The following is a 13,520-nucleotide window of genomic DNA, read 5'->3' as shown; positions in this document are numbered from 1 at the left end:
TCTTCTGTGTAGTCTATCTTGAGATCCAATCGATCGATTTCATTTTTTTTCATGGTTCATAGAGAATTTTATGCCCTTTCAAACGATATATCACAAGGTACAAAGATGAAGTAGCTAGGGGTTTAGGAATGAAATATAAAATTCTGTAAGTACCATTTTTGAAGTTCCTCTTTGAATTCTAATTATCGACGTGTTTTCACTCAAAACAATAATCAATCACATCGGATCAAGAGTTATTAAGAGATTATTTACATAGAATTTCTTTCTAAGAATATTTCTTTTGAGTCAAAGACAATATTACACAAAAAAGTTAACGCTATTAAAATTTCTAGACTCTTTTTTGAGAAACTAATATGTTTTAAAAAAATTTAAAAAATGTCTTACATCTTACTGTATAGTTTTTAAAACAAGTTTAAATTATTTTTGAATTTCATAAACCACTTTGTAGGGAATATTTCTCTTTTATAACTCAAAAATGTAAATTATTAATGTATTTTTATTTTCACTTACAGCTAAAAATCGTGTTTGTGACAACATTTCAACATTTAAATGGCATAAACAATTCGAATTCTACATCGTAAATATCCATTTATGGACAACGTAAGTATTTTTTTTCTTTTCTATTTCAAAATTTAATTTAAAATTTTAATAAACTTAAGTCGTTTGTGTGAAAAGTATTTATTTCTTGGGAGAACCAGAGAAACCAATGTAAGAAATAAGATTTTGTCGTGTATGTGAATCAGTTGAGAGAGACTCAATGGTATGAATTATGGTTTTTGCAAGGTTCATTCACTTAAATTGATACCCGCATGTATTTTTTTCCAATTCCAATACCACTTAAGTCAAAAACCTTAAAATCTAAAGATGCGTTTTAAAAATGTAATATCAAATTTTAATGTTAAGTCATTTATTTTTAATAAAAAAGATACAGATCTTTTAATTAACTATTAATATTATTTAAAAAATTTCATTTAAAATAATTTTAATATTATAAAAAAAAAAATAAAATTAAAATATACGAAATATTTAAATCATTAAAAAATATATTTCCTCTTCTGGGCGGGAAATTTAAATTATTAAATCTATTCGATAAATCATTTTCTCATCAATTGTATTATGTTACAAAGTTATCAACATAAATTTTATTACCGTGAGACTAAGGTAATTGGACTCCCATCTGGTTTTGACACCTTTTGATAATTGAGCATTGTTGTACGTTATTGTAAAAAATATTCATAGTTCGGCTTGCTATATTTTTTTTTAAGGTTCTTGATAGATTTTCAGGTGCTGAACTTATTTTCGCGTCAGTGAATGCTTCCTTTGCGTACGTAATAACCATCCCAAAAGACAGCAATGTGTACCAATTAATAAAATATCTAAAGAAACTTAGTTTCTTGAATTAAGTAACGAGAAAATTGACTCAAGGCATATTTACATGTTATACGCACATCAATAGCCAAGAAAGCGCGCTTACTTTTAATATAGTAATCTAATATATGATTTCTCTAGCCGATTTTCCTTGGGTACGGGATATCTTCCTTATTCCTTTACTAAATTCGATGATTAACCCCTCATTTTAAAGTTTATGAGAGCTGGCTTATGACGAAAAATATACTCACGGTCTAAAAATGTACTGGTTAGGAAAAACAGGTTAGAGAAATAATATTAAAATTTAATTTTTTTCATTATGTAATTTGTTTATCATATCTGTAATAAAATTGCCTATAAATAAAATGAAATATTATATTACTAATGTAATTATATTATTTTTCTATTCTGTTTTTAGTCACAGGTACCCCATTGTCTAATTCTGAACGGGTCGGGTTAGTTTTCTTGTGAATGCAAAGTGACACAGAAACTTTGAATCTAAGTACCTGGGATTTGATTTCGAAGTTATCAAACTTGAACCATTTTGCTGGGTTGTTATTTCTTATAGAGGTTATGATTTATAAGGTTAAAGAATTTTAAAAGAGCGAAATATTTGACGCATGTGAGTAAATTTCTCATCACTCGACTAAAGATTACTGAAAGGTTCAGGCAAGGGTTAATTGATTAAAATTTGAATTCTATTTAAAACGGTACTGCAATAAACGTTTCCTGTTTCACGTAACCTTGAACTTGTGATATCTTACGCTGTGTTTTCTAATAATACTTGAATGCTCTAAATTTTAAAATTGAAATAAATAATAACAATCAGTTTGTATCATAGACAACATAAATAAATAAATAATTATCTTTAATAATAAATTCCGTTAGTGCAATAAACCACCAAAGAAAGAAATCAATAAATATAAAACGTTAAAGTTTTTAACAACTTACACACAAAACATGTATTGTGGCATTGTCGTGACTGACTATAGTTTCATTTTTTTTTAAATTTATATTCTCTTTTTCATTTTATTTTATTTTATAAACACACAAAACTGATTTTATTTTCTATTTAATTGAAATTAATCACTAGTTTAAATCATACCGCATGCATTTATTATTTTAAACTTTGTTTTTAGTTAATAAAATATCAAATGAAATATTTTGTACATTATTCGTAGCTTGACTGAGGTTGTAGCTTCAGGAATTAGAAGAATTATAACTTGTTATCGTTCTGATTTGTTTGCATGTTGAGAGATTAAAAAACAAAACCATTTTCACCTAAGATTGTGTGACCCAACTACCTTAAGAAGATATGCAAGGATTGAATAATACTAGGGATTCAATAAAACTTTATAAATACATTTTTTGATTAACAAAGTTTACAAAAATCACAAAAAAATACTAGGTCATCAACCTTTTTATTATTATTTTATCGTTCAAAGTTGGCTGAAAAAATGATTAATCATATAGGTTTTCAATTGGATATTTCGATATTAAAAAATTTAGAGAGTGTGAAAAAAACTATCTAAAATATTAAGACAATCTTGAAGTTTATAATAATACCATAAAAATATAAGGTTGTTAATGATATAAAAACAAAACTTTAATTTAATTATGAGTTCATCAAAGATCCATTATTTGATGAACAGAGACGACTATAGTTAGAGTATTGATGATTGAAGAGCGATATCTACATTATCAAATTTATAAGCACCTTTTGCACACAATATATTATATATTTTTATAGTTGTTTGGTATTGTAAAGCTAAAAATAACACATTATTGGACTTTAAAGCATGTATTTGGTTTATATGTGTGTACCGTGTATTAAACCAAAACTTTTTTACAATACTGTAGGTTTACAATCACCTTAAGTAGTTTAACTTCCAATATAATCACTAGACATATTTTTTAGAAGTCAAAACAAAAAACCAATTTAAGGTAGATTAGGATGAAAGCTGATACAATTAATAACAAATAAGCTTTGATTAAGAATATATACATATAAAATAAACTAATGTCATTATGTCTACACCAATGAGTAAATAAATAAAAAAAATTTTTTTTTATAATCGTTTTTATAATAATTGACTACTGATGCTTGTTTAGTAAAGCATTTTGAATGAAAGCTTACGTTAGCATACTTTTATATCATCATAAAGTATAAGCTATAGGAATGTAGAGTCATATAGTTAGTATACATACACCTAATAACGATTCATAACGATTCATATAAGCATAAAAAGCAATTTAGATAATACGATTATAAAATGTAATTCATATTTTTAATAATAATAATAATACAAACTACAAACTCATATCACATAAAGGATATTGTTACATTAAAAATACATTCATTTCATATTCTATTTTGTGTTAAATATATGTGTATAGGATATTTTATAATATCCTTTAATGGTATTTTATTTATAGAAGTCGTTAATATACTATTAATATATAATATACTGATTTATAATCACATTGAACCGAGGTAAAATGTTATAATCTATATGAAAACCAAAATATCTGGATATATATTAGATATACATGAAGCACACACTATAATTCCTTTCCTATTGTGGAAGAAAATCTTAATGTACCATGGATCACACCCTGATAAACCTTGGATCACCTACATTAATTAAATTTGAGTGAACTTTCTTCAACAGGAATACGTTACACTCCACTCTTGGTCACATCATCATAGGAGGTACACAAATGAATAAAGCCATTTAAGCCATACAACCTCCTAATTGGCATCTTCTTTAAACGTGCTGGAATACCTTCAAGTGCTTTCTTTCTTTGACTCTGACTGAGTAAACAAAAATGCTTCATTACCATTTTTTATTCAACGCAGGCATGATTACTTAGAACACAAAATAACTCTAACATTATGAATATTGATCAATGGTACAGGACGTACAGTATGTTCGTCCATGGTGAATGTTCGGTGAGTTGTTTCGTTTTCGAAAGTTCGGTAAAGTTTACTATTTTTCATATGTTTAATTCTGAACCTGGCGCATATCTTCTATAGATATTTAACTTGACCTAGGCTTTCAAGTTCAATGAAAAGCGCACTCTATTTCATAACTGATAATCGATAAATGTATAATTTAAATTAGATAGAATTGTTATTCATTAAAAAAGTAAGATTTCTTTGTTCGAAACATTTTTCCGATAACCTATAGTTATAGGGACAACTTTTATCCAAAAATGTTTTTTCTTATAATTATTTTTATGGAATCTAGGTTTCTATTTACTCCTCGAAAAAAAATTCCAATAAATCCAATAAAAGTGGTTTGTTTTCTTTACATACAATATTTGCTATCAAAGTCTGTCTAAACTATTCGGTTTACAAAAAAATGTTTCCAACAAAAACTATTTGCTTTTTTATAAAGAACAACTGCCTAATTTTTCACGTATATGCCAAGTTAGAAGAGACAAGACACCTAGTATACTATTATGTTCATAGTTGTTCTTTCCACAGTCGATCTCTGTCTCATTGAAGGATAAAATACCAGGATAGTTATTTAAGGGCTCACTCAACTTTCTTCAAAAATCAACTTTGCTATTGTTCTCATCGCACACTTTATACTGTTTACTAATTTACGCTTTAGTAGATACATTTTAACAATTCAAGCATGAAAATGACGTTATTTTAAAATTTGATAAAGCATTATTAAGAAATAAAGTACAAAAATTTTATATTATTGTAATTTACTTTACTATAAATATAATGAAAAACACAACAACGATAACCTTAAACCGGTTCGTTTTTTTTAAAATAACTGTGTGATAAAATATTTATTTATTTAACTCTCTTATAAGTATATAATAAATACGCAAGATTTTAAATATATAAAATGTCGTTATTATATTATTTGTATAAGAAGATGTTATCTAAAATTACATATAAATTTATTGTCACCTACACTTTTTAACAAGCTAAAAATAAAAAAAAAATACTGCGTGTAATAAAGACATTTGGTCCTTAAACAAGAGACCGCTTGTAGTGTTTTTAATATCTGGAATTAACTTTTTACCAACGATACACGAATAAAAGTGTCGTACAACTTCAAACAATATTTATGGGGTAGTTAACGATGTCTCATCTTCTGTGTCATTATCCAGCCCTTGCCATTAGGATATGGACTGATTTTGTCAGCCTTTCTTTGACGATCTCGTTAATCTGAAGCTCGTTCACGTCAAAGCAAACTTATTGTTCTTAATCAGCTTCAGAACTTCTTCTTAGACAGTTTTTAAACAGAGTAGGGGCCAGGTCTATGATCTAAGTGTGTCCCACCCCAGGAGAGTCACTCTAATCTAACCTATGGAGGTAGTTGGATATTTTAAACACTTAAAATCAAGTTATAAACAATAAAATCATTTTAATTTTATTCGTTGGGACACATAATCATTTCTGTCAATAGTATTCACGTCTTTTTAGGTGATTGGCAGGTATCAATTTCACATTCATGGAAATAGATCTGTAGCAATTTGCCGACGTCTCACCTTATGATTGTAAGATGATGGTATGTTTGGATGTTTCTATTTCTAAGAAGGCTGATAGGATTTCAGTGAAATGAGAAGAAATTTAATGAAAATTTGGGGAAAACAGCGTAGATAACTTATTGAACAAGGCGTGCGAAGAGCCGTGGGTGACCCTTGAGGTCCACAAGACAGAGAGTTCTTAGCATAATAAAAAATATTTAAAAAAAAACTCGAAACAGCTTGACCAAATATTATGAAATTCTTTTTGGATCATATTACTGTTAAGTTGGTATCGAAAAAAATGGCCACGAACGTATGTACACACACACACACACACACACACACACACACACACACACACACACACACACACATATTTCGTCTCCAAATTTGTGTTCATGCTTTGTTCTGACCATGAAACGTAAGGATATGTTGAAAATTTCGATTTCGAAAATAGGATCCGTTACAATAACTTCCTAAACTGGGAAGTTATTGTAAATGGGAAATTATACAAGAAACATCGATTGAGGCTCTAAGGTTGTCAAGGCTTTTTGGATCATCTGGTATATTATATAAAATAATGCGTTTCGAAAAAAAAACGAAATAAAATTAACATATAGCGTTATATTAAAATTTATATGTTGTTGAAGAATTTTAAACTTTTTTATATGCCCATGATGAAGAAATAATACCTCTATTGAAATTTCTTTTAAATTATTGTCTTTAACTATGGGATTTTATTAATAATCCGTACCTTAATGGAATCAAATCAAAGGTTTTATTCCTGTTACGAACTTCTTCAATTATTATTGCGAAGAAAAATGCTAGTTTAAGCTGGTTATACCTTGGTATAATTGCTATTCAAAAATTTAACTAGTTAAAAAGCTTAAGCCTATGAAAACAAATTCTTTCCATTTTTAGTCCAGCTTCGAATATTATATTTTCAAGCGTATTACTGGCTTTAGAGTCAGTCTAATTTAAAAATTCAATATCATAAACACTAAGTTTGATTGTCCCACCAATCTTAACCGAATTCTTTACCATGATTTTTGGCAAAAGCAACATATAACGATACGAAACTTTCACTACTTTATCAATCAAATTACTTTTATTATCGTTATTAAACCCTTTGGATAAGAGTTAAACTCGCGCTTTGCGAATTTTATCTTTATTGTTATTTTAATTTATTCAAAAATATTCAAAATATTTTTCAATTTATTATTTTTATCCAATAAAAGTGTTGTTTTCATTACAAAATATAAGTACCAAATATATTAAATTACAAAAAAAAAGAGAAAAGTTTATACAATGAGTTTCTATGGAATTAAAGATGAAATTGGCTTAAATTTTCAGAATAATGTCAAACTTAAAGGTAACTTTTACATTTTTATACCATGTATATATGAAATATACATAGTATATTAAGTTTAGTCCCAAGTTTGTAACGCTTAAAAATAATGATGCTAGGAAACAAAATTTGTCATAGGTGTTCACTAAATCACCTAATTAATCCATTTCCGGTTGTCCGTCCGTCCGTCCGTCTGTCTGTGGACACGATAACTCAAAAACGAAAAAAGATATTGAGCTGAAATTTTTACAGCGTACTCAGGACGTAAAAAGTGAGGTCAAGTTCGTAAATGAGCATCATAGGTCAATTGAGTCTTGGGTCCGTAGGACCCATCTTGTAAACCGTTAGAGATAGAACAAAAGTTTAAAGGTAAAAAATGTTCCTTATCAAAAATTAAACAACTTTTGTTTGAAACATTTTTTCGTAAACATCACTGTTTACCCGTGAGGGTGCCAATTAGGCCGAAATTTTATAATATGTACTATACTTGATTATCAGTTATGTATGTGTCACATGTTTGTATGTGTAATGTGATAAAGAAATCAACACTGACTATGCATGGTATTTCAACAATTAACTATGTCAATTGTTTGTTTTCACTTGTTTTAAATTTTGTTTAACTGATTTAAATTAATTAACTGTAAAATTATTTTATTGGTTTTTTAATTAGTAAATCTCGTAAAGTTATAAAATTTTACTTTCAATAATTAAAAAATGCACTGTATTATATATTTTAAATTACAATTTTTGTAATATTTCATAATAATTATTATTATTAGTAATTTACATGGTAAATTACATTCATAACAATAATTACAAAATTCACTATGCACATAATTCATATCTCATTACAGATGCGGTTCTGTAGCTTACAATTATTAATATTTCATTTCATAAAAAATCATTTTTGCTTTACTAATGCAGGATAAGTAGATACTCTCTTTCTGCACTGTTCCATGCAAATTTACTTGTTATACCATATATGAAATACACATAGTATATTAAGTTTAGTCCCAAGTTATTGTAACGCTTAAAAATAATGATGCTAGGAAAAAAATTTTGTCATAGGTGTTCATAAAATCACCTAATTAGTCCATTTCCGGTTGTCCGTCCGTCCGTCTGTGGACACGGTAACTCAAAAACGAAAAAAGATATCGAGCTGAAATTTTTACAACGTACTCAAGACGTAAAAAGTGAGGTCAAGTTCGTAAATGAGCATCATAGGTCAATTGGGTCTTGGATCCGTAGGACCCATCTTGTAAACCGTTAGAAATAGAACAAAAGTTTAAATGTAAAAAATGTTCTTTATCAAAAATTAAACAACTTTTGTTTGAAACATTTTTCGTAAACATCACTGTTTACTCGTGAGGGCGCCAATTAGGCGGAAATTTTATAATATGTCCTATACTTGATTATCAGTTATGTATGTGTCACATGTTTGTATGTGTTATGTGATAAAGAAATCAACACTGACTATGCATGGTATTTCAACAATTAACTCAGTCAATTGTTTGTTTTCACTTGTTTTACTTTAATTTTTTTGCAATAAGTAAATTTCGCGTATTCAATGAGCCTATATCTATTTGTCATGGCAAGGAAAATCATGTAGAAAGAAAATTTCGAGCCCATCCAGCGGGACGTGACTTGACATATGGATTTTACAATTCTAAAAGACAATTTATTTCCTTATTAAAGGTTTGCCAAAAAATTTGCACAAATCTAATTTTTTGGGAGCTAATTATTTTTTCCTTTTATGATTTAAAGTGATTCGGCTGTCACGTAACTAGTCGACTAGTCAGCGAAGCAATTTGTATGACGTAAATGTAAGCAAAATATCGTAAACTAGCCAATTTGTATGACGTAAATGTAACAAAATGCTTTAAGAGGCCTCAAAACTGTGTTTTTTGTGATCAAGGGACTTTGAACTATCATTTACCCCCAAAAAATGAACATTCATCTTGCTTATTCAAACAGCCGAACCATTTTAAAATGCGCATTGCGTTTCTACCAACGTTCTTACTAAAATCATTATCATTGTATCAGTTTAATTAATTAGCAATATTATCAATATTTTGGTACGGATTCCTGAATGGTATAGTTGCGTGTGAATATTGGTAATATAATATATGTACTACAAATTGCAATAAAGTTAAAGGCTTCTTAGAAAACGTTTATATTCTGTTTCCATATAATTGAAGGCTCTATATATATCGACTCATAAAAATTAATAGGTCATTTTTATTCAATTCTTTGTTTAACGGTTCAGAAAATAACTTTATTCTATTGTTTTTAAATAAAAGATGTAGACATGAATCGAAGTCTTTTATTACGAAAAAAACTATCTTCTTTTCATTCAAGAAATGCCGTTCCTCATTACTTCGAAACAGAATGAGAATGGGATTAAATTTTTCTTATCACTTCAGATGAAGAATTCTTACTTTACGAATAGAATAGTGAAGTTGGTTTTTAAACATCTTTACTTGTATGCAAGATATGAACTTTTAAAATTCCTAATTAAACAGAGAGGAAGATACCCAGTAGTTACGTCATACGTGTGTATCGCCATAGAGATTACATATAAAACTTTGATTTGCTAAAAAGAGATGGGCAACCTTGGAAATCAATCTTTGATTGCTTATAACTTCTTCCTTTCTTGATCAATTTTAATTTCACTTTCAAATTTTGTCATTATATCATGTCTAGTTTTACATTTTTATGGGTAATATGGCCAATTCGACATCATGATTATCCCATATTATAACTTAACGATGCAGTAAAAAAAAAAAGGTGGAAACGCAATTAAATTATGTAGCATATCAATACTTCATATGTAACATGCATTTATTTGCGCTTCCACCAAAATTTATCAAAATAATTCAACTGAATTACTAATTGAGCTAATTTTGCTCTTTATTATATTAGAAAAACTTTGTGGAACTATAATTATATAAAAATTACAGGATTCAGTAAAAAAATATTTTAGAATTTATTACGATTTTAATTATAAGGCCTATAATTGGTCAGAAAATACCTTTATCAAAAAAGAAAGGATTATCAAGGAATAATTCTACAATTTTAATTAGAATATATTATTATATTTTATTCAACCCTTCACAAATGAGAGATAAAAAACAGCATTATACAAATTTAAACTGGTTTTTTCAACGCATAGATGACAAAATTCGATTTAAAAAAGGGTTTAGTTCAATGAAGTGTAAATAATATATATATCGAACATAACAACACAAGGGTAGGGATAAAAACCGATAATTATTACGATTATAATCATTAAAATTTTGTAAAGAATCAACCCTTTTGAAAAATTTATTTTGGAAAATGGAATTTTGTAATTATTTGTAAATACAGATGTTACCAAAAGCAAACTCACTGAGATTGCTGTCATATAAACTTGGTAATTTATGGTTTTAAGAGATGAATTAGACATATTTATAGGTACTCAACTATTCACCATCAACTAGGTTGGGCCCATTAAAACAGGTAGACAATAAGATTGAATCCATTGCTCATAAAATGTCCATGATATAATTAAACTCTTACAAACTCTATACAAATAATAGTTCAGTAATGAAACCTCTGTATCTGACTTACTTCCGAATTTTGACTGATTTATATAAAGTGCGAAAGCTAGCAACATTTGCGATAATACATTTGAGACGAACGAATTCTGGATATTTTTTTCTCATAGAATTTTAGTAGATATGTAGTGTGTGAATGTGGTTGCGGTAACTAGTGCTCGATGTGCGCTATTAAAGAAACTGAAATTATGTTTTTTTTTATAGGAAAAACAGTGAAACCTCGTTAAATCCTCTGTATCTCGAGCTACTTGTTAGGTCGATAATTCATTCACAAAATAAATTTAAAAACTGTCTATTTGAAGCCTTCAAAGGGTATATTTTGAAGTTTTTTCGGTGTCAATTTTGAAAATAAATTATTCGTTAAGTTGAAAAACCCTTGTCATTTATTTATAATACGAACACATAGGGTAATAAAGCAGAGAATCATGGCCAGACGATAGTGTCATATTTACTAATAGTAATTAAATATGAAATTTTAATTATATACAATGAAAATTCACCCTTGTGAAAAATCATCCTCCAGGGACACCTAGGTAAATTTTAAATGAGAAAATGGCTAGTCATGTCTTGCCATACAATATACTTTGCAATACTTATATTTGATGGAATTTGATTCTTCTGTTTGCAATTATTTTAATGAAATTCTGCTTCACATTAATGCCTAGAACTTGAATCGGTCCCCGGTTGCCTCGCTAATGTATTGGCAAAATGTTTTTAACGCCTCTATTCAACATTCTGACAAAACATCAGCCACGTACCTGTTTGTTGGCAAACAAATTTTTTTAACATGTTTGGCTTTCTACCCAGACTTACGGTCCCCGATTACCTGGCTGATGTCTTGGCAAACGATTTTTTACACCACTTTTAACATTCTGACAAAACATCAGCCTGGTACCTATTCGTTTCATGTTTTTTTAATATTTTCTTGTTCCATGTTTGGCTATTCACTCAGACCTGCGAGTCCCCGATTGCCTGGCTTATGTTCCGGTATTTGTTACCTTTGAATTGAAAGGAAACTCACGTACCTGTTCGAAAGTAAAACTTGCATGTCCCTCTTAGTCTGTATACTATTTTTGTTTAGAAAGGTACTATACTTAGAAAATATAATCGCAATTAAATTGTATTTAGCAAGTAATTTATAAAGAAGTCATTTACTAAACTATAACCATTTTACCACAAAGTATTTTTCAAATTAAGATTCAATTACGAAGAAAGAAAAAACAGTTAAGAAATTTAATAATAATAATATATTTTTTCGTGTTAAACGCGTTAAAAAAAATTTACTTTAATTAGTAGTGTGTTGATTAGGTTTCTACTACAAAACTTCATTATATTGCATGTAAAACTTAATAAATGAAAATATAATAAAAAAAATGTGGTAAGATAACGTACGTAGCACAGAATACCAAGCAACAACGCCGTTCAAATCGTCATGGGAAATGAATCTTTAATATGAATATAAGTAGTGTATGAAAATATTCTCCCACTATCATATCATGATGATAAAAAGGGCATTATTCATTGTGTAAATGTTTGTTAGGGTCTATATCTACAAACGACAATCATTATACCATGTAAACTTGAAATATATCAAGGTATATTAAGTTTAGTCCCAAGTTTGTAACGCAAAACAAAATTTTCTATAGGTTTTCATAAAATCATTAATTAGTCCAATCGTCTGTCCATCAAGCTGAATTTTTATAGCGTGCTTACGACGTAAAAAGTGAGGTCGAGTTCGTAAATAAGCAACATAGGTTTATTGGGTTTTGAATACGTAAAACTCATCTTGTAAACCGTTAGAGATAGAACAGAAGTTTAAATGTACAACTTTTGTTTGAAACATTGTTTCGTAAACAGCACTGTGTACCCGCGAGGGCGCAAATTATATAGTACGTATTATATGGGAATATCAGTTATGTATGTGTGGCTGTATTTTTTTACTTACCTGGCGTAAAAAAATAAATGATAGCGTCTATACATGGTATTTCAACAATTAACTTAGTCAATTGTTTGTTTTCACTTGTTATATTTTAGATTCAAACCCTCCTCATCAGACACCATACATAGACTCTGGTGTATTTTTATATCTTTTTAAATATTCATGAGAAGGTGAAGATCATGTTTTTGATATTAAAAATAAAAAGTGAATTTTGTTTGGTAATTTTTTTGTATTTGATTAAAAATTTATGTACGATGATTAAATACAGGATGGAGCATTTTATTGATCTATTATAGAGTTCGCTTTGTAGTTAACTTATCAAAAAATAATTCAAACAAAATTTATAGACTTTGATGAAGGCCTACATGTTCTAGCATCCGATTGGATCTAGTATCCCGGGTTGCTTTAATAATCAATTTAGATCCTAAAAGGTAAAAAATTGAATAAAACTTTAAATTAGACAGTTGATCCTTATTAAAAAACTAATATTTTTTATTTAAAACAATTTTTCGAAAATTCTGCATTATTCTGGTTCTATATAAAGCAAAAGTAAAGAAATCTTGCAATGAAACGGGAATCGTGCAAGGAATAGCGAGATGTTAACCCTTTCAAGATGTAACGCTAGTTCGACATTTACCTCCAAAAACATCCTGAAAGAACTCCTCAATCTTGTTTAACCTCGTGGCTATCATTTCTTGAGTATCACCCGACGAAGCGTGGCGTTGACAAAAGGCCTTGACAAATTGCGACTTGTCAAAATATAAACCGACCCTAA

The 13,520-nt window shown here is 28.5% G+C and overlaps 1 protein-coding gene across 1 annotated transcript in view; it reads left to right on the top strand.

Annotated features, from left to right (window-relative positions):
* The first annotated feature begins 558 nt into the window (after nucleotides 1-558).
* Nucleotides 559-13,520, top strand: part of LOC123290559 (protocadherin-like wing polarity protein stan) — a 75,674-nt gene continuing 62,712 nt past the window's right edge. The window contains exon 1 of the mRNA XM_044870785.1: nucleotides 559-600. The gene's annotated coding sequence lies outside the window, so the exon portion shown is untranslated. The remainder of the gene's footprint in view (nucleotides 601-13,520) is intronic.

Source organism: Chrysoperla carnea, chromosome 1 (assembly GCF_905475395.1).
Source record: "Chrysoperla carnea chromosome 1, inChrCarn1.1, whole genome shotgun sequence".
NCBI classification, from domain to species: domain Eukaryota; kingdom Metazoa; phylum Arthropoda; class Insecta; order Neuroptera; family Chrysopidae; genus Chrysoperla; species Chrysoperla carnea.
Note: the sequence above shows the minus strand (reverse complement) of the source record. Positions and strands in the feature narration are given on the sequence as shown.